This window comes from Staurois parvus, unplaced genomic scaffold (assembly GCF_062004578.1).
Source record: "Staurois parvus isolate SC_StPar_1 unplaced genomic scaffold, SC_StPar_1.0 ptg001349l, whole genome shotgun sequence".
NCBI classification, from domain to species: Eukaryota; Metazoa; Chordata; class Amphibia; order Anura; family Ranidae; genus Staurois; species Staurois parvus.
Genome location: NW_028319145.1, coordinates 2,300,324 through 2,324,114, shown reverse-complemented (window position 1 = coordinate 2,324,114; position 23,791 = coordinate 2,300,324). Strand labels below are relative to the sequence as shown.

The window sequence follows — 23,791 nt, the reverse complement described above, 5'->3', positions numbered from 1 at the left end:
GCGCGAAAACACTCCGCGTCTGTGCGTGTCCATAACTCACACTTATTACCAATGATAAATAACGGCTGGTGTCTGCACTGAAAATCCTGGATCAGCCCCTACACAGCCAACTGAACACACAAAAGGTGCTCATAGATCTCCCTGTAATTTGTCGCTTTTTAACCTCCCTGGCGGTCTGATTATGTCCATATTTCTGTGCTCAAAGCAGTACATTTTTTTGCATGGAAATATGTATTTTTTTTATTGTAGGCCTGTAATTTTTAGCAATAACTCCCTGAAATCTGTCCGAACAAGAGTCTAGTAAACATCCCGGGAATGATAAAACTTGAAACACAAAATCATAATTTATAATAAATAGTTATACAAAATAATAATATAATAATAAAATTTTATTCAATAATATAATCAAACCAAAAACACTGAAATGTGAAATATAGCGCCAAGTTCGCACATCGCTGAGCAAAGTCGCAGAATCGTCTTCAGTGTCTGATGAGGAATTTCCCCCACCAATCATTATCACTCAATTCTGCAAGTGGTTCTGATTTACTATCGCTGTTCTCTAGCCGGTCTAAAACCACTTTTGACTCCAGGACTTCTCCAGAGCCTCTCCCATCCTCTGGAACTCCCTACCACAGTATGTCCGGTCAGCCCCCACCCTGTCTGCCTTTAGGCGATCTTTGAAAACTCACTTCTTCAGGGAAGCCTACCCCACCTCCACCTAAGAACTGTACTTGAATCACCTCCGCCAGATCATCCCCCGCAGCTATCACCTCTTGTATCTCCTCCCCCTTCCTTTAGATTGTAAGCTCCACTAGCCGGGCCTCCTATTCCATCTGTACTGAAATGTATTGTTGCTGTATTGTCTCCCTTATATTGTAAAGCACTGAGCAAACTGTTGGCGCGATATAAATCCTGTATAATAATAATATATAAATCCTGTATAATAATAATAATAATATATAAATACTGTATTATAATAATAATAATATATAAATCCTGTATAATAATATATAAATCCTGTATAATAATAATATATAACTCCTGTAAAATAATAATAATAATAATATAAATCCTGTATAATAATAATAATATATAAATCCTGTATAATAATAATAATAATAATAATATATAAATCCTGTATAATAATAATATATAAATCCTGTATAATAATAGTAATATATAAATCCTGTATAATAATATATATATAAATCCTGTATAATAATAATATATAAATCCTGTATAATAATAATAATAATATATAAATCCTGTATAATAATAATATATAAATCCTGTATAATAATAATATACAAATCCTGTATAATAATATATATATAAATCCTGTATAATAATAATATATAAATCCTGTATAATAATAATAATAATAATATATAAATCCTGTATAATAATATATAAATCCTGTATAATAATAATAATAATAATATATAAATCCTGTATAATAATATATAAATCCTGTATAATAATAATAATAATATATAAATCCTGTATAATAATATATAAATCCTGTATAATAATAATAATATATAAATCCTGTATAATAATAATAATAATAATAATATATAAATCCTGTATAATAATATATAAATTCTGTATAATAATATATAAATCCTGTATAATAATAATAATATATAAATCCTGTATAATAATAATAATAATAATAATAATATATAAATCCTGTATAATAATATATAAATTCTGTATAATAATATATAAATCCTGTATAATAATAATAATAATAATAATAATAATACTCTATCCAAAACTAAAAAAAGGGTTTTGCCTTTACTTCAATTTTAAGGCCTCATACCAGAGAGACAGAGCGAGGCTGAAAATACACGGGCATACAATTCTGGCCATTTTCCTGTGCAGCCACAGGTGTTGTATACAGCCTGCCACACTAGTGAATGGCTAGACACGGGTGTGCTCCTGTCAATGCACATGCACAGAGGCATCAGAGTTTAACCGCACGTGCGCAAAATGCATTTTGCAAACAAAGAAGTTTTACATTTGGGATATATGTTATGTGGGCAGGTAAACTCTGCCACTTCTGTGCATCCATGTTTACGTAGGAACAGCTGTATGTGACACCTACGGCTCCCTGGGCACAGAAAATGCCTGGAATTTTAAACCCCTACACACACACGCGCGTGCGCACACACAGCCTCTCACCATCCATGTGCATGAGACCTTTTTTATTCATTATTCTACCCCCTACATAAGTGTTTATAAGCAAAACTTTTTTTATTTTTCATTTTGGATAGAGTAAGGGAGGGTTTTTTTTTTTTGCCATATGTGTCCCATTGGGGAGATTTCCCTTCACTTCCTGTCCCATAGCCAAAACAGGAAGTGATTGGTAATCCCTGGAAATTCCATTAGGGCTCCCCAGAAAATTTTGGATTTTCTTTCCTTTCACTAACGGTAAACAGGACAAATAGACCCTAACGGGTGACAGACAGCAATAACAGCGGAATCCCTCTCCACTCCATCCAAAACAAAACAAAAAAAAAATTTTGCCTCTAGTTATATTTAAAATATGTTATTCTATTATTTACCATTTTACTTCTTTTTGTGCAGCACTTGTGGGTTTCTTGCCTAGGCCGGGCTCTGCTGCCTCCTGGGATTGTTACATCGCAGCTAGCCTGGTTATGTTGTAAATATGTGGCGCGTGTGTGATGGATTTGTAGGCATGCGCAGGTGGTGTAGCGGCAACCTGACTGAGTTTGTGCACATATGCGCCTCCAGTCTCTGGTTGAAGATGTGGGCGGTGCATATGCCCATGTGCTTGGGTTTTTAAGATGGTGGTACAGAAGAGGGATGGGGTGGGGGGCATTCATTTATTGTTTTAATTCAGCTTTAAAAAATATTTACATGGGTTGCCAGTGTGTATGTGCCTTTTAACACACATCTCCAGAACGCCTATAAACTCAGCATCATAGTGTGAACATGCCACATAGAAAACGACTGTGTGGGTTTGTGGCAGCACCCAAATATTGCAGAGTTCCCCTTCAGTTTTAACATTTCTACCAGCATCTGTTTGAAAAGCAAGGTCATCAGCACACTTCCCCCCTCCCTTATTTCCTGTGGAATAATGTGTTCCAGTCTGTAGCGGGTACCCTTATTTTCAGCTGAAGATACATTTACCCAGAAAGGCCATATCCTGCACTGTTTAGAAAGTCTTTTAAATGTACAGAAAGTGAAAGAGGAAATATATGCATTGTGACGTAATTGCTGAGATGTATACCCTGTGCGATGCTTTTTCAAGACAATTAGCTTGCAGACACGAGTCCTTGCTAAGTCAACGAGCGCTGGTAATTAAAAGGTTTGTTTTCCTCAAGTTCGTGTCCGGAGTTTTACCTGGAATTCCCAAAGTTGCCATTACAGGTTCAGTCAGTGCAGAAAAACACAGGTAACTGTGCATTGTGTGAATGGGCCCTTACTGCTGTCCGGGCTCCATTAGAGGGCTTTCCCCTGTATCCCGTTGTCTCCCGATGCCAGAGATGAAGGTAGACGGGCCCTATAGGGGGCTGTAATGCACAGCCAGGACATAGACTTGCAGTGCTGGATGTTAATCTCCGGAGGCCGCAGCCGTCAGATCTCGGTAAGTATCTGTGGAGGGGGGAGGGGGAGGGGGGGGATTAGTTAGGTCAAGGCACAGGAGCAATAAGGACAAGTGCTCTCAGTTTTAGAGTGCACTCATCCTTTAATTATGTATTAATGAACACGGAGCCGCATTCATTTCTGTCCTTTATATCTGCCTGCAGTTCATGAACAGCTGACCGGGAAGAAATTTGGGACGACATATAAAATCCACATTACAAACTGGTCGCTTGTAGTAGACAGAAACCAGGAAAGTGTACAAATGACACCTTCACTAAATCATTCCTGTAATGTGCAGAGAACAGGCCGAGAGAACGCCGAGTATACGTGGCGGATGAGGAAATGACATTATGCAATGCAGGTTTCCAGGATTATATGGGATCACGGCACTGTATAGATACAAGGACGCTCCCAGAATGCAAAAATACAGCATATCACTGGGAGGCTCAAAGTATCGAGAGTCTGAGCTCATAAGGACGGCTTAAGACCTTCATAAATAGAATGTCAATTCCTCAGTTATGACTAAGTGGATGGCACTGTGGCCTTGCAGCGCCGGGGCCCTGGGGTCAGTTCCAGTCAATGGGCACAATTTGCATAGAGGTTGTGTTTGTGCTAGTTATCTCATGACGCTCCGGTTTGTGTATACCAGTGTAGCCCGGTATGTGGATGGAAATACAAATACATTAAGTAACGCAAGGCTCCCATCATCCATCCATTACACATCTGCACCAGAGGCTGGTCAGCAGCTCTGAGGAAAGGGATTCGTCCCCGAAACGCGTCAGACATTTGAGCGCAATGACAGTTGGAACACCTTGCCTGTCGTTGCGGCCATCGTCATTATGAAAATGCATTTTAGATACATGCTTCATCTGTCAGTATGTTATTACCTTTCATACCTTTCCATAAACCTCGGATAATGCACTAGGTGTGTGCGCCACCTGTTTATTCTCTATATAGGATAGGATGCTGGCAGGGGCGTCCCTAGAGTTGGTGTCACCCGGTGCGGTAACACTTGATGACGTCCCCTCCGACGATCCCCACAGAATGGATCGGATCTGCGGACTGAGCATCATGGATCGGACTCTAATCCATTATGCTCAATCTGCAGATCTGATCCATCCTGAGGGGATTGTCGGCTTGCTTTACAACTTACCTTTTTGTGGCGCGGGTCCGGTGTCACCCCGTATAGGTTGCATGCCGACGATCCCCGCAGGATGGTTTCGGATCTGCGGATTGAGCATAGTGGATAAGGAGTCCGATCCATTATGCTCCCCAATCCGCAGATCTCACTCATCCTGCGGGGATTGTCAGCATGCAACCTATACAGGGTGACACCGGACCCGCGCCACAAAAAGGTAAGTCGTAAAGAAAGCCGATGATCCGATCCATCCTGCGGGGTTCGTCGGCTTGCTTTACGACTTACCTTTTTGTGTAGTGGGTCCGGTGTCACCCCGTATAGGTTGCATGCCGACGATCCCTGCAGGATGGGTGGGATCTGCGGATTGGGGAGCATAATGGATTGGACTCCGATCCATTATGCTCAATCCGCAGATCCGAAACCATCCTGCGGGGATCGTCGGCATACAACCTATACCGGGTGACACCGGACCCATCACACAAAAAGGTAAGCCGTAAAGAAAGCCGATGATCCGATCCATCCTGCGGGGTTTGTCGGCTTGCTTTACAATTACCTTTTTGTAGCGCGGCTCCGGTGTCACCCCGTATAGGTTGCATGCAGACGATCCCCGCAGGATGGGTGGGATCTGCGGACTGGGGAGCATAATGGATTGGACTCTGATCCACTATGCTCAATCCGCAGATCCGAACCATCCTCGGGAATCGTCGGCATGCAACCTATACGGGGTGACACCGGAGCCGCGCTACAAAAAGATTAGTCGTAAAGAAAGCTGATGATCCGATCCATCCTGTGGGGTTGGTCGGCTTGCTTTACGACTTACCCTTTTGTGGAGCGGGTCCAGTGTCACCTGGTGTGGGCCACCCCCCCCCCCCCGCTCCTGCCTCAGGATGCCCCTGCCTCGGGATGCCCCTGCCTCGGGATGCCCCTGCATGCTGGGGGGTTTACTGACTATAGACAAAAACGTCAAAAGCCAAAAACAGCCGCTGTAAAAACGTCCCGTGTGCATGAGGACTTACAAGTAAGTTGGACAAAAAAAAAAGCGCTTGAAGTTCCTCTTTCATATTAGACCTGAGTGATGACAAACTTGAAAATGACATTCAGTGCCGCATTCACTGGACATTTGGAGAAACAGCCCCAGACACAGAAATGTCGGGAATCCAGCGTATTGGAGATATATGAAGGAAGACCGGCTCACACCACCAATTCCAAAGGCAGAAACACAGCCGACAATAGTATCCCAAAACACAGCGTATGCCTTGATGAAATACTATACAAGCAACCAGGGGCGGACTGACAACTCATGGGGCCCCCGGGCAATAGGGGATCATGGGGCCCCAAACTCAAAAAAGCCTATGAGAAAGGTACCGGGGGCATCTCATGGGGCCCCCTACTGACCCCGGGCCCTCGGGCAGTGCCCGAGTTTCCAAATGGTCAGTCCGCCCCTGCAAGCAACAGATCACATACTGAAATCTGAGCAGAAATACAAAAAGGTCATTTCACTGTGTAAAGTTTATCATCATAACAATGCATTCTATTACATCATATCATATATTATATCATACATTATATCATTATATCATATCAGCAGATGACAGAGAAAGTCCGAGAAGATATCTGCGAACATTACAGAAACACTGCGACATAGTAGAGCCAGAAATAGTTACATGACATAATGCGCTCTTCCTGAGGGCAGGCAGACATCACCTATTGAATTAAGGCAAGGTTACAAAGAACAGCTCCCACATATACATCACATACATGTACAAGTATGGGATATGACTGCAAACAGGAGCCCATGACATCTCACAACACCGGCCTGTACCATATTCAATGACATCATCAAATGTAAACGGGTACCACAGCTACTCACAGTGACACAGACCAGTGCAGGAGGTTACAAAGTGCTACTAAACCCACAGCAGTAACATCAGTCTGTATTTGCAGCAAAGCATGCTTTTAATACTGTAGAACCTAAGGGGTTAATCCTCTGCATTGTGTAAAAAGGCGGTTTGATCTTGTCTTCTCTGATCCTCCCCTTCTTCTACTATCCCTAATCCATCTGCTGATAGTATAGAACTCTAGGAGGCACTCTGCACATGCTCAGCTTGGTGTTTATTGGTAGAGAGTTTTTACTTCTTTGGGACGGTGCAAGTACTCAGCGCAGGGCCAATCAGCATTGTCCAGACAGAGGGTCAGGGGTCATGCAGCTTCATAGGACAGACAGAGGAGAATGAAAACTCATCTTACAAGATTAACCAGTGCTCAGCTGGACACTGATAGAAGTCACATGACTGCTATATACTGCTGATGAGAAAAAGTATTTAGCATTTTATAGTTACTAAAATAATGGCATTTCCATGTTGTGTAGTATGGGAGACCAGATATAGTGAATGCAGGGTCCAGGGAGACCAGACATAGTGAATGCAGGGTACGGGGAGACCAGATATAGTGAATGCAGGGTCCGGGGAGACCGGATATAATGAATGCAGGGTCCGGGGAGATCGGATATAATGAATGCGGGGTCCGGGGAGACCGGATATAATGAATGCGGGGTCCGGGGAGACCGGATATAGTGAATGCGGGGTCCGGGGAGACCGGATATAGTGAATGCGGGGTCCAGGGAGACCGGATATAGTGAATGCGGGGTCCAGGGAGACCGGATATAGTGAATGCGGGGTCCAGGGAGACCGGATATAGTGAATGCGGGGTCCAGGGAGACCGGATATAGTGAATGCGGGGTCCAGGGAGACCGGATATAGTGAATGCGGGGTCCAGGGAGACCGGATATAGTGAATGCGGGGTCCAGGGAGACCGGATATAGTGAATGCGGGGTCCAGGGAGACCGGATATAGTGAATGCGGGGTCCAGGGAGACCGGATATAGTGAATGCGGGGTCCAGGGAGACCGGATATAGTGAATGCGGGGTCCAGGGAGACCGGATATAGTGAATGCGGGGTCCAGGGAGACCGGATATAGTGAATGCGGGGTCCAGGGAGACCGGATATAGTGAATGCGGGGTCCAGGGAGACCGGATATAGTGAATGCGGGGTCCAGGGAGACCGGATATAGTGAATGCGGGGTCCAGGGAGACCGGATATAGTGAATGCGGGGTCCAGGGAGACCGGATATAGTGAATGCGGGGTCCAGGGAGACCAGATATAGTGAATGCGGGGTCCAGGGAGACCAGATATAGTGAATGCGGGGTCCAGGGGGACCGGATATAGTGAATGCGGGGTCCAGGGGGACCGGATATAGTGAATGCAGGGTCCAGGGAGAGCGGATATAGTGAATGCGGGGTCCGGGGAGACCGGATATAGTGAATGCAGGGTCCGGAGAGACGGGATATAGTAAATGCAGGGTCTGGGGAGACCAGATATAGTGAATGCAGGGTCTGGGGAGACCGGATATAGTGAATGCAGGGTCCGGGGAGACCGGATATAGTGAATGCAGAGTCCGGGGAGACCGGATATAGTGAATGCAGAGTCCGGGGAGACCAGATATAGTGAATGCAGGGTCTGGGGAGACCAGATATAGTGAATGCAGGGTCCAGGGAGAGCGGATATAGTGAATGCAGGGTCCGGGGAGACCGGATATAATGAATGCAGGGTCCGGGGAGACCAGATATAATGAATGCAGGGTCCGGGGAGACCGGATATAGTGAATGCAGAGTCCGGGGAGACCGGATATAGTGAATGCAGAGTCCGGGGAGACCGGATATAGTGAATGCAGAGTCCGGGAAGACCGGATATAGTGAATGCAGGGTCCGGGGAGATCAGATATAGTGAATGCAGGGTCCGGGGAGACCAGATATAGTGAATGCAGGGTCCGGGGAGACCGGATATAGTGAATGCAGAGTCCGGGGTTTAGTAACACTTTCAAACCTATTCTGCTCACTTTTAGGCGATCTCTGAAAACCTCTCTCTTCAGGGAAGTCTATACTGCCCTAAGCTAATTAATTGAATCTTCTACTCCTCCTACCACTCCATCCTCCACAGTTATTACCTTTTGTACCACTAGCCCCTCCCTCCTAGATTGTAAGCTCCAAGGATCAGGGCCCTCCTAACCCTCTTGTATTGAACTGTATTGTTGCTGTATTGTCTCCCATTATAAGTGCTGAGCAAACTGTTGGCGCTATATAAATCCTGTATAATAATAATAATATATAAATCCTGTATAATAATAATAATATATAAATCCTGTATAATAATAATATATAAATCCTGTATAATAATATATAAATCCTGTATAATAATAATAATAATAATAATATATAAATCCTGTATAATAATAATAATATATAAATCCTGTATAATAATAATAATAAATAAATCCTGTATAATAATAATATATAAATCCTGTATAATAATAATAATAATAATAATAATATATAAATCCTGTATAATAATATATAAATCCTGTATAATAATAATATATAAATCCTGTATAATAATAATAATAATAATATATAAATCCTGTATAATAATAATATATAAATCCTGTATAATAATAATAATAATAATAATATATAAATCCTGTATAATAATAATAATATATAAATCCTGTATAATAATAATATATAAATCCTGTATAATAATAATAATAATAATATATAAATCCTGTATAATAATAATAATATATAAATCCTGTATAATAATAATATATAAATCCTGTATAATAATAATAATAATATATAAATCCTGTATAATAATAATATATAAATCCTGTATAATAATAATAATAATATATAAATCCTGTATAATAATAATATATAAATCCTGTATAATAATAATAATAAATAAATCCTGTATAATAATAATAATATATAAATCCTGTATAATAATAATACTGTAACGGAAACCTGAGAGAAACATCAAGAAATAGCTGAAAATGCCATCTGCCTTGCCTGCTGATCCAGTGGCATGAAAACATTTTGAGTGAGTCACTGACCCTGAATACCTGACTAAGTGGATAGGAGGTGCTGGAACCCTGCGATTACTTTGTATAGGTCTTTTTTTCTATTGTTGTTGCTATTACCCAATATTACAGTGATGGTGTGACTGTAGAGAAAGTGAACATTGGGCTGGTAGCTACTGAATAATACCGAAGGCCTCCCATGATCTCCTTGTGATAGAAATGACCTGAATCACCACACATTATTATACAAATGTATTCCAATGACAGATTGTCTGCAAAGCCAACACATTTCAGAAGCCATAATTCTACCCCCTTCATCAGGGTTTACAAGAATGAAACAATACAGTGCACGTGGACTCAATCATGACTCCTAACACCCCACTAGCATTACACTATACAGCTATCATGGAGTCCATACATACTTTATCGTGGTTTCATTTTGTAAGCCCTGATGAAGAGGGTGGAGCCCCAAAACATGTTGGCTTTGCAAACAATCTGTCTTTGGAACAGATTTGTATATGGATTTGACTGTTGCGTTGTGACGTGTCACTTCTAGATTCACCGACCTTGAATAGGCCGGCATGGAGGTGTATTGACAAGGTTCCCTACATACTTATACCCAGTCAGTGACTCGAAGTACTGAAGCCAGTGACAGCCAAGAAAGCAGCATTTCAGAAAAACAGCAGCAATGGCAACAGTTGAGGACTTACCTGCTCCATTGGAGAGGTTCCGATGACAGCACCTGTTTATCATACTGGAGGAGTGCATTGAAGCAATCATTCATGAAGCATGACATGACCCTCCATACATACAATACATGGAAAACAGTATGTAGAGAGAGCTCAGATGTTTCCCGTGAAGGGTGCTGGTAATGCCACAACATACAAAGACCTTTATAACAATTGTACACTTTCACAAAGCCAGCTTCATAGAAGACGTGGTTTGATGAGTTTAGTGAGGAGGAACTCACGTGGCCTGAACAGAGCCCTGACCTCAATCGGATCAACCACCTTTGGGATGAAGTGGAAGGCGGACTGCAAAACAGCCCATAGATGATGCAATTTGTTTGATCCCCCCCATCAGCACAGTCAGTGTTGATAAGGGAATCCCTTCCGCAGCACTATTGTGGTTCTGTAGGCAGGGAGCATTCCCAACCGGCAGAATACAATGATAACTGCTGGTGGTTATAGCTGCCAGCAGTAATCACAAAAAAAAAAAAAAAGAATAAAATCCGACAGGCTGATTGTAATGAAATTGATGGATTGACTTCAGTACAACCAGCCTGTCCATAGATTGATGGAGTCTTGGCCGGTCCCTGCTGAACCGACTGAGATTCGATCCATCTATGGCCGGTTTTAGGTAGTTGTAAAGGGGTCACAAAGCTGAAGGGATGGCTCTCCCCCCCCATAGGTAGTAGGATAGGGCACTTGTGCTGTCATGTTCTTGGGGAGACATCTGACTGTTTATGGCCCCCCAACCTACAATGAGGTGAGTGGAGCAAAACAAAATCACATTACTAAACAAAAACATAGCTGATGGAATTGATGGAATTTTGGTCGGTCCCTGCAGAACTGACTGAGATTCGATCCATCTATGACCGGCTTACATTGTGTCCTTTCATCCAACATCACTACCTGACCTTACAAATACTCCTTTGCTGAAGGACCAAAAACTCCTACAGGCTCACCCTAAAATTCTTGTGGAAAGTCCCCCCAGAAGAGGGAGGCTGCTAGAGCTGCATCAGGGGCCAACTCCATATCTATGTCCAAGATTTATCCACCAAGATGGCCCCCCCGACCTACAATGATGTAAGTGGAGCAAAGCAAAATCGCATTACTAAACAAAAACATAGCTGATGGAATTGATGAAATCTTGGCCGGTCCCTGCTAAACTGACTGAGATTCCATCCATTCATGGCCGGCTTCCATTGTGTCCTTTCATCCAACATCACTACCTGACCTTACAAATACTCCTTTGGCTGAAGGACCAAAAACTCCTACAGGCTCACCCCAAATTCTTGTGGAAAGTCCACCCCAGAAGTGGGAGGCTGCTAGAGCTGCATCAGGGGCCAACTCCATATCCATGTCCAAGATTTATCCACCAAAATCATACAGATGTAATGGTTGGATGTCCTGAAACGTTTGGCCATATAGTGTTTCTTTTTACTACAATGAGCAGATGTACTTGTTGGGTGAATTGTGGACCATCTCAGGGCTTCGAGGAGCTGCTCCCAGACAACTACATCCCTACAATTCTACAAGTAGCTTGTGTAAAAATCAACACAGCTCCAGGAATAAAAAGAAGAATAGTAATACTACACGGATATTATTACAGCAACACAGAAGATCAAAAGAACTCAAAGAAATACACTGCAATTATACAGCACATCTGGTTAGAACGGTGGACTTTATATCCAATACAAAGACATACAGCAAGGCAGAGTATTACACAGTACAGGACAACATCAGCCATTGCATGAGAATTCCAAAATACAAGAACGTCATACTCTGTGTGATATAATAATACATTGAAGAAGGCAGAACTGAAATGACACAGCCAAAAGAGAATGCTATATCTAACATTACAAATGTATTGTGGTATAAAGAGATTTCTCAAAGGACCCCCACTATGCAACCTACAGAACCAGCTACATGCCATCACGTCTTTAATTGACTATAAAGGTCCCAGCTTTCCTGGTATGGCTGTCTACAGTCCCGTGGGCTTGCTGTTACTCCACTGCTCCAGTCCACAGGAGAACATTCGTTCTCAGCACTGAAGACGGGTGGGAATGTTCATCGAAACTGCTCTGTTCTCAGTGCGCCTCGGACAATGTGGGTGCGGCACTAAGCAAACATCGTTTGGCTGCTGTGGCACCACAGGACCCAGAGTGCAAAGTTGAACCCAATGAGGAACATCTATAAAACTACAACAACCGTTTAGTGTCAATGGTTCATGGATTGCTTTGTAAACTGAAAAGCTGGATACATATTACTAGATTACTCATGGTTCATGGAGGCAGGCCAGGGGCAATAAAGTCAATTATCTCGGAGCTGTAAAAGTAGGTACCATGGTACTTTGCTCCAAATAACGTATCCTGGAGCAGATGTCACAATATGTCACACAGACTTCAACAGAAGAGCAGTGTGTACAGCAAGTTCTACAAGGACCGTCCCAGGAATCTTGGCAGAAGGTGACATTGCACCTTGTGATGCAGAAAACAGGTGTAAGGTCAAGTATTAAACTCCACTCACATATGCGAATGGGGCTGTTCTTGATGTTCCGTGACAGACTCAGTCTGAGATTAGCTGTAGATGGGGAGAAAAAAGAGACCGACGGCGTCCACAGCTGTTAGTGGCTGTTCACATATGATCGCTCAAGGAGCGATTACCTACAGATGAAAGGCTCTGGATGAAGACGGACTGATCATCCACAGGTAATCGCTGCAAGAGTGATCACAAGCGAACAGCCGGCTGTTGTCTCCCATGGAGCTAATTGCAGGGAATACCGCTGAGTCCCTTGTAGATGGGGAACAAACAGAGACCGACAGCGCCCACAGCTGTTAGTGGCTGTTCACATATGATTGCTCAAGGAGCGATTACCTACAGATGAAAGGCCCTGGATGAAGACGGACTGATCATCCACAGGTAATCGCTGCAAGAGCGATCACAAGCGAACAGCCGGCTGTTGTCTCCCATGGAGCTAATTGCAGGGAATCCCGCTGAGTCCCTTGTAGATGGGGAGCAAAGTGAGACCGACAGCGCCCACGGCTGTTAGTGGCTGTTCACATATGATTGCTCAAGGAGCGATTACCTACAGATGAAAGGCCCTGAAGACTGACTGATCATCCACAGGTAATCGCTGCAAGAGTGAGCGCAAGCGAACAGCCGGCTGTTGTCTCCCATGGATCTAATTGCAGGGAATTGCGCTGAGTCTCTTGCAGGTAATCGCATACATGAATGGAGTCGAATACTCTCCCTATAGAAGGTGCCTGGACAGTATCCACAGACCTTGCATTACACTGTAAAGTCACACCGAGCATATCAGGAGCACCGACTGTTCCTATAAACAAGCGGTTCCAGTAAACGTCAGCACTATGAGAAGTTTGGTAAAACCCTACTAAAGTCTGCTAGTAGCTGGTATAAAGCAACAGTCAGTACTCCCCAAAGATCTGTGTTGAATATAGCCAATCTGGAACTGAAGAGTTCATTGAGCCCCGGTTCTCAATGGGACGACAGCCCATTCATTTGAATGGACTCCTGTGCCCGAGACACGCAGGGAAGAAGTCTCTGCACTTCTGAAAACGCAGCCCGCACGGGAACCGTGGTTCCCAGTACGGTTGCGATTACCAGTACAGGCGGCATGCCATTAGAAGTAATCGCACAACCCGTGGGTCTGCATTTCTCTGTGCGGGTGCATGGATTTTCGTGCGGATCTGTAGCGGCACAACCCGCACAGATGTGAACCATAAAGCTGACCAGCATTCATAAATAGGTCTTTCCGTAAAGAGATTGTAAAATTACTTTTTTTTTTTTTTTTTTTAAACAACAAGCATGTCATACTTACCTGCTCTGTGCAGTGGTTTTGTACAGAACATCCTCGATCCTCCTCTTTTGGGCACCATCCCGGAACTCCTGGCTCCTGCTCCCTTCCGAGTGCACTCATAGCAAGCAGCTTCCTATGGGGGCACTCATGCAGGCTCAATCCCAAGCCAGGCTCTGTGTGTCCATTGACACTTCTTGGCCCTACCTTTGCTTCCTCCTCAGAGGCTGTGATTGACAGCAGCAGGGGCCAATGGCTCCCGCTGCTTCCTCTGTATCCAGTGACAAGGGAGAGAGCGGAGAGGGATGCTGCTCTTGGGCACAGTGCTGGATCGAGATTGGGCTCAGATTGAGGGGGGGGGGGGGGGGTTGAAAGCTTTTTACCTTAATACAGAGAATGCATTAAGGTTAAAAATAACCTTCTGCCTTTACAACCACGTCAACTTTTATTTCTATCCCTGCTCCGTTTATCCCTACAGTTCTTGTTTCTGTATTTCGGTACATTAAAGCTACAGCCGCTGTAAGCCACTACCTAACGCTGTGGATGATGCCGCATCTATACAAACCACTGCAATACATCCAGGGACAAAATCTGAAAATCCTGGCATTTTCCTATGGTTCCCAGCTGTGCCTGGATGTTCCTGACTTTGAAGGTTCAAATGGGATTTATATTCTTTTGAATGGAAAAGACATCATTATGATTTAGTGCAGGGCTTGAAATTTCCACTCGACTGCTCGCCAATGGCAAGTGGAAATTATGGTGGGGCAAGCGTGTCCCCCAGGGCTGTCTTCCTGAGCAGGCTCGGAGCTCAGGCCGGATCTGTCATTGGCACTGGGAGCCGTCAGACCGCTCAGTAGCTGAGCGCAGTGAAAGCAAAGCAAGGGGTGTGTGCTGTGCTCTCTGCCTCCCCCTAGAGTGCAGTACCCGGCTCTGTGAGCGAGCAGCGAAGTACTGCAAATTTTTAGGGTGTGTTTGTGTGTACGTGTACATGTGTGTGTTTTTGTGTGTGTCTGTGTATGCATGTACAATTGTACATGTGTCTGTGTGTATGTACATGTGTGTATCTGTACATGTGTCTGCTTGTATGTACATGTATGTGTACATGTGTCTGTGTGCATGTACATGTGTGTGTGTGTGTATGTACGTACATGTGTGTGTGTGTATGTACGTACATGTGTGTGTGTGTATGTACGTACGTACGTGTGTGTGCGTGTATGTACGTACATGTGTGTGTGTATGTACATGTGTCTGTGCGTATGCATTTCTGTGTATGTACATGTATCTGTGTGTATGCGTGTCTGTACGTCCCTGTGTGTGTATACATGTGTCTGTATGTGTGTGTACATCTGTCTCTGTGCGTGTGTGTACATGTTTCTGTGTGTGTATGTATGTACATGTTTCTGTGTGTGTATGTACATGTCTGTGTGTGTGTACATCTGTCTCTGTGCATTTGTGTACATGTTTGTGTGTGTGTATGTACATGTTTCTGTGTGTGTGTACAGGTGTCTCTGTTTGTGTGTGTTTGTTGGTGGCGAGTAACTCTAAGGCCTGGCTAGTAGCTCAGGACTTGAAATGTTAAGCCCTGCTGTAGTATGTTTCTGTGAATAGGGTGTCACTTTTTCTGCACATGGGGGCAGCCATATTTGCTCATTACATATGCAAGCTCGGCATTTTGCTTTGCTGTACTACACAATGGTGATGTTACTGCTACTTCCTACACTGACTATGTGTTGGCGGACTCAATTAAAACAATGCTTTGCCTGTATAGCAGATATCTAATCTCAGCAGCTGTTCAGTACGGCACTCATTGGAGTGGTTGATCTTTCTTGTCTCTAGAGTCTAATCTAAAAATCTGTAAGAAGAATGCAATAACAATAATATGGAAGAGCGAACATGTAAACACTACACTGCAACCACAACCTCAAACAGGCTCTGGCTGGAAGCTCACCAAGGCCACATTTAAACAGACGGGTGAGGGGTGGGTGTAGCTGAGCAGCACTTCTATCCCCCTTGATGGCCCAACCACAAAGTAGAATGTTCACGGGTCACGGTAATAGGCATTGTCATGGTTGTAACACAGCAAAAATGATACCACCTGCCACTGAGGAGGGTGATACCGCCGCCAAACGCAACCCATACAGGTGCACAGGGCTGTGCTGCGACAGTGGGCCAAACACATGGTTGGCAGCTACGGCACAATATTCCCTTTGGCTGAAAAACAAAATCTAAATTAAAAAAGGTATCCAAAAGTCGCCAGTATCACCTCCTGAATGCCTGGCAGCCACTGATCTACTGCCCTCTGAAAAGTGATCCAATGCAGATGACTTTTCAGAGAGGCAGTAGGAACTGCCACCTGTCTAAACAAACCCTAAAGCCCCGCACACACGATGAGAATATCGGACGGACGATCGCCAGTTTTTGTTTTTTTTTCGCCTGCTAGTCACTAGGTTACTAAAGATACAAAAATTCTCCTATGAAAGAAAAGAATTTTGAAAGTGATGTCATGTATTGTATGATATTTGTATTTTCGGACAACTACTGTACTGATTAAACGAAAATTGTATGATCTGGTATCGTACGAGAAAATTGTTCGTGCTTGTCCCTTCGGATATGGTCGCATGAATTGTCGTGATCGGCTCTGGAAAGCTGTGTACTATCGATCCGATTATCAGACGATCGGTCCTCGCCGTGTACGAACGATCCGATTATCAGACGATCGCTCCTCGCCGTGTACTAACGATCCGATTATCGGACCTCGCTGTGTACTAACGATCCGATTATCAGGCGATCGCTCCTCGCCGTGTACTAACGATCCGATTATCGGACCTCGCTGTGTACTAACGATCCGATTATCAGGCGATCGCTCCTCGCCGTGTACTAACGATCCGATTATCAGACGATCGGTCCTCGCCGTGTACGAACGATCCGATTATCAGACGATCGCTCCTCGCCGTGTACTAACGATCCGATTATCGGACCTCGCTGTGTACTAACGATCCGATTATCAGGCGATCGCTCCTCGCCGTGTACTAACGATCCGATTATCGGACCTCGCTGTGTACTAACGATCCGATTATCAGGCGATCGCTCCTCGCCGTGTACTAACGATCCGATTATCGGACGATCGGTCCTCGCTGTGTACTAACGATCCGATTATCGGACGATCGGTCCTCGCTGTGTACTAACGATCCGATTATCGGACGATCGGTCCTCGCTGTGTACTAACGATCCGATTATCGGACGATCGGTCCTCGCTGTGTACTAACGATCCGATTATCGGACGATCGGTCCTCGCTGTGAACGAACAATCCGATTATCGGACGATCGGTCCTCGCTGTGTACTAACGATCCGATTATCGGACGATCGCTCCTCGCTGTGAACGAACAATCCGATTATTGGACGATCGGTCCTCGCTTTGTACTAACGATCCGATTATCGGACGATCGCTCCTCGCTGTGTACTAACGATCCGATTATCGGACGATCGGTCCTCGCTTTGTACTAACGATCCGATTATCGGACGATCGCTCCTCGCTGTGTACTAACGATCCGATTATCAGACGATCGGTCCTCGCTGTGTACTAACGATCCGATTATCGGACGATCGGTCCTCGCTTTGTACTAACGATCCGATTATCGGACGATCGCTCCTCGCTGTGTACTAACGATCCGATTATCGGACGATCGGTCCTCGCTGTGTACTAACGATCCGATTATCGGACGATCGGTCCTTGCTGTGTACTAACGATCCGATTATCGGACGATCGGTCCTCGCTGTGTAATAACGATCCGATTATCAGACGATCGGTCCTCGCTGTGTACTAACGATCCGATTATCAGACGATCGGTCCTCGCTGTGTACTAACGATCCGATTATCGGACGATCGGTCCTCATACGATTTTCCTATAGTGTGTACAGGGTATAAGGCCTTGTCCACATGCTGTGTTGTGGTACCATGCACTGGTCTAATGCGATGCTACATCATTCTGAACAGCATGCCGATGCACTTCCTCAATGTAGCACAAGGCACACTGCCGAAAATACTGCATGCGTCTACGTGGGGACGTCTTTCACATTTGGTGGTCGTGCCCGCGATTGATCGGCTTCTGGTCTTGGGTTTTTTATCTGCTACAAACGCTATTTCACATTACGGTCTGTAGGGATGCAAGGGTGGCCCTCCTGCATTGCCCAATTTTGGGTCTGTCTAGGTCTCAGCAGAAATTGGCATCCTACAAATTTATTTCGGCCAAACGTGCCATAGTTCAAGCTTGGAGAACCCCTTCGGTTGCCTTCCAAGGGGTGAACACCCGGATGAATGATATGTTGATCAATGAACAGATATCTACAATTCTTCATGATTCTCATCCGAGATTCCTTCAGGTTTGGGAACCTTGGATACGATATTCCTTGCCATCCCTGCCTCCTACTAGTTATGGCCTCTTGTAGTTGCTGCCTGTGCTAGCCCTGGATCCGTGATCCTCCTAGTCTCCCTTTCCTCTCTGTTTTCTTTCTGATTTCTTTTTTTTATTTTTTGTCATTTTTATTTTCTTTTTCCTTTCTTCTAACCTTTTTTCTTTCCTCTTCTCTTTATAGTATTATGCTGGGCTACTGCTGATAATATTTGGCTCGGCTTTTTGCCGTTCTTCTTCGCTGTCATTGGACATTTGGCTAATACAAGTCAGCAGGATGTATCTGTTTCTGTGTTATTGTTAGGCTCGGCCCCTGCGTGAGCGTATATTGAGCTTGTTGTGTTCCTAAAACAAAACTTTATTAATAAAAATATTGAAACAGAAAATACTGCATGCACCTTTTTTGTGCATTAGGTAGCCCATTCATTTGAGTGGCTGACTGAAAATGGAGCCCCTCCTCCCCACATCACTCCTTGTCTTGATTTGAAAAAGCCTCCAGACCTTTATTAGGACAGCCAGCCCTGCACATCTAGCTTACAACTGATAATAAACACCTGCCAGCACAGTACAGACAAGGCTTTAATTAAAACTCTTGGAGCAGGCAGGCTCTTTACTGCAGAAGAGGCATGCAATGTCTTTTGTGCGATATAATACACCTACCTGCCTGCTCACTGTATACATGTGCAGCTCAGTCTGCATTCTGGCACAGATCCTGACGTCATCATGCACTGGCCAATGAAGATGGCTACAGCCTAGCACACAGAAGAAGTCCGTCTGGGGAGGGAGTTCAGAGTGTAGGTGCCCTTTAATTACGTAAAAACATAACTGCCCAGCCCCCATACACAGTAGAGGAAAGCCAAGTAGGATTTATCAGCAAGTGAAGAAATAAGCAGCCATCTGTAAACATTCATTAAAAGGTATTCCATATGAATGCGAACGTGTAACAAATCCAAGGTACAGCTTATCCCAATTCCCTTCAAAGTAATGAACAACGTGACCTCATTACAGCAGACTGTGTTACCCCGGGGCCACTGACCTGAAGGCAACAGAATGACGTGCTGATTATAATGCATCACACTGTTTACCTTTTTCTAACTTTATTGTCATGTTGCAATCTGACATTTCCCTCTTCTTCATGTATGTGGTATGTTGTGCTGTGGTGTAGTGTGTCACAGCATGCAGTAGAAAAATGCAACACGTCAGCAGTGTGAACACATAGCATACCCAGTACAGTCCAACACATGCTGCTGTGAATGGGCCCTAAATGGTCCAGGAAAGAGATTAGTACATGGAGATTCCTTCTTCCTGGGAATGTTCTCTATTCCAACCAACTAACAGCACCATAAAACCTGCCACTGGATTCCCATCACCTACCAATATTCTCATGACATGGTATGAGTATTAACGTCACAATTGCCTACAGTTCCAAAAGGGTCTGTCAGTAAAAAAATAAAAATAAAAGGGGGGGACATAAAGTTGGAAAAAGTCAAGTGAAATACAATTGGAATGTTCTAGTCGTATGACCACCTCAGTCGGCCCGGACTATTCAGGGTATCAGGGTGGTGGGGAAATGACAGGTAAACACCGACACGGAATATTATTACCAACACAGCAACACTGTATCCAACCAGATCAATACAAACTATCCTGCGACATTGTATCCAACCAGATCTATACAAACTATCCTGCAACACTGTATCCAACCAGATCTATACAAACTATCCTGCAACACTGTATCCAAATGGATCAATACAAACTATCCTGCAACACTGTATCCAACCAGATCAATACAAACTATCCTGCAACACTGTATCCAAATGGATCAATACAAACTATCCTGCAACACTGTATCCAACCAGAGCAATACAAACTATCCTGCAACACTGTATCCAACCAGATCTATACAAACTATCCTGCGACACTGTATCCAAATGGATCAATACAAACTATCCTGCAACACTGTATCCAACCAGATCTATACAAACTATCCTGCGACATTGTATCCAAATGGATCAATACAAACTATCCTGCAACACTGTATCCAACCAGATCAATACAAACTATCCTGCGACACTGTATCCAACCAGATCTATACAAACTATCCTGCAACACTGTATCCAACCAGAGCAATACAAACTATCCTGCAACACTGTATCCAACAAGATCTATACAAACTATCCTGCGACACTGTATGCAACCAGATCTATACAAACTATCCTGCGACACTGTATCCAACCAGATCTATACAAACTATCCTGCGACACTGTATCCAACCGGATCTATACAAACTATCCTGCGACACTGTATCCAACCAGATCTATACAAACTATCCTGCGACACTGTATCCAACCAGATCTATACAAACTATCCTGCGACACTGTATCCAACCGGATCAATACAAACTATCCTGCGACACTGTATCCAACCGGATCAATACAAACTATCCTGCAACACTGTATCCAACCGGATCTATACAAACTATCCTGTGACACTGTATCCAAATAGATCAATACAATCTATCCTGCAACACTGTATCCAAATGGATCAATACAATCTATCCTGCAACACTGTATCCAAATGGATCAATACAATCTATCCTGCAACACTGTATCCAAATGGATCAATACAATTTATCCTGCAACACTGTATCCAAATGGATCAATACAATCTATCCTGCAACACTGTATCCAAATGGATCAATACAATCTATCCTGCAAAACTGTATCCAAATGGATCAATACAATCTATCCTGCAACACTGTATCCAAATGGATCAATACAATCTATCCTGCAACACTGTATCCAAATGGATCAATACAATCTATCCTGCAACACTGTATCCAAATGGATCAATACAATCTATCCTGCAACACTGTATCCAAATGGATCAATACAATCTATCCTGCAATAATTGTATCCAAATGGATCAATACAATCTATCCTGTAACACTGTATCCAATCAGAATACAATCTATCCAATCACAGCTCAGGGTTTTCACAGGGATGGGTCCATAGACTCCTCTCCATGAAGATCCTACAAATACTGGGCTGGTAGAAAGCATTGAGCATGATATAAAACCAGGAGTCCTTCACAGTCTGTCCCGATCACACCGAACACCTAAGGAGATCGATTTATAAAAGAATACAACCAGAGGAAAAGTGCAGATCTAAGGACCAATCACAGCTTGTATTCAAAACACAGAAGATCACTGGTTGCTCTGGGCAACAACAACACCTATGTTCCTGTTTTCTTCCCCCAGTGTCCCTAGAAATGACAGAGGGGGCGGCCATACCAACCCTGGACGGCAGGTGCAACTCTACAATGCATGCTGGGACTTGTAGTTGCTGCCCAGCCACCCAGGTGTTAATAGAGGTGCAGAGCATGCTGGGACTTGTAGTTAAAGCCAAGTAAATTAAAACTCCAAGCTGCAATAGGCATGTAAAGCAGGCTACAATGAAGGTGCAGAGCATGCTGGGACTTGTAGTTCCATCGCAGGCTACAATGAAGGTGCAGAGCATGCTGGGACTTGTAGTTCCATTGCAGGCTACAAAGAAGGTGCAGAGCCTGCTGGGACTTGTAGTTCCATCACAGGCTGCAATGAAGGTGCAGAGCCTGCTGGGACTTGTAGTTCCAGCACAGGCTGCAATGAAGGTGCAGAGCCTGCTGGGACTTGTAGTTCCAGCACAGGCTGCAATGAGTCTGCAGGGCATGCTGGGACCTTTAGCTCTACCACAGGATGCAATGAAAGTGCAGGGCATGCTGGGACTTGTAGTCCTACCACAGAGTGCAGTGGCAGTAGAGCACATGCTGAGACCTGTAGTCCCCCAGAGTACACACACCCAGGAGGGAGCCCTGTGCCACTGGCAGCACGCAGGCGTCTATGGCCCCGTCATAGGTGACAAGCCTCCTCTCCAGCCCACTGTCCGCTCCCCTGCCCACCCCGGACCCCCTCAGGCCTGCTCTGTTTACCTGCTTCGCTTGTCAGGCACTCAGCTTCACCACTGACACCCAGGCGGAAGTGAGCGCCGGGCCAGTCACCTCCGCCAATCTCCGCCTGACTACTCCAGACTGGCGGGCCGCTCGTCCAATGGCGAAGCGCGGTGGGCGGGATCTGGCGGCAGCCTAATCGCCAGGCTTGTAGTGTGCGAGGTGATGTCAGCCCGGACTGTACGGTCCCGAGTTGTACGATCTCCCCGACACCCCGCACCGGGCACCCCGCCCCCGTCAACGGGCACTCCTCAAACCGCACCGGGCACTCCTCACCCGGCAACGGGCACTCCTCACCCCGCACCGGGCAACCTCACCCGGCAACGGGCACTCCTCACTGGGCACTCCTCACCCGGCAACGGGCACTCCGCACCCCGCATCGGGCACCCCTCTCCGGGCACTCCTCATCCCTCACCGGGCACCCCTCACCTGACACCCTGCACCAGGCACTCCTGACCCGGCACCCCTCACCGGGCTCTCCTCATCCCTCACGGGGCACCCCTCACCTGACACCCCGCACTCCTCACTGGGCACTCCTCACCCCGCATTGGGCACTTCTCACCCGGAACCCCGCATCGGGCACTCCTCACCCGGCACCCCTCACCAAGCACTGGGCAATCCTCACCGGGCACTCCTCACCCCGCCCCGGGCACCCCTCACCGGGCACTCCTCACCGGGCACCGAGCACTCCTCACCCGGCACCCCTGCACCCGGCACTCCTCACTGGGCAGTCCTCACCCTGCACCGGGCACTCCTCACCCCGCACCGGGCACTCCTCACCAAGCACCGGGCACTCCTCACCCGGCACCCCGCACTCCTCACCCCGCACCGGGCACTCCTCACCAAGCACCGGGCACTCCTCACCCGGCACCCCGCACTCCTCACCGAGCACTCCTCACCTGACACCCCGCAGCGGGCACTCCTCACCCGGGACCCCTCACCGGGCACCCCTCACCTGACACCCTGCACCGGGCGCTGCTCACCCGGCACCCTGCACCGGGCGCTGCTCACCCGGCACCCCGCACCGGGCACTCCTCACCCGGCAATTCGCACCGGGCACCCGGCACCCTGCACCGGGCACTCCTCACCCCGCATCGGGCACTCCTCACCCCGCATCGGGCACTCCTCACCCACCAAAAGAAAGCTCCATTTGTGGGGAAAAAAAGCAGACATGTCGCACAATACATT

At 45.4% G+C, this 23,791-nt stretch overlaps 1 protein-coding gene across 2 annotated transcripts in view; it reads right to left on the bottom strand.

The window, feature by feature from the left end:
• The window catches only part of OSBPL2 (oxysterol binding protein like 2), a 149,146-nt gene extending 126,484 nt beyond the window's left edge, over positions 1-22,662 (bottom strand). Inside the window, exon 1 of one of the 2 annotated variants that reach the window (XM_089661518.1) lies at positions 22,586-22,662. The gene's annotated coding sequence lies outside the window, so the exon portion shown is untranslated. Of the gene's footprint in view, positions 1-19,276; positions 19,393-22,585 lie in introns of those variants that run through there. The other variant, XM_089661521.1, reaches the window with a different exon arrangement.
• Positions 22,663-23,791: the final 1,129 nt, after the last annotated feature.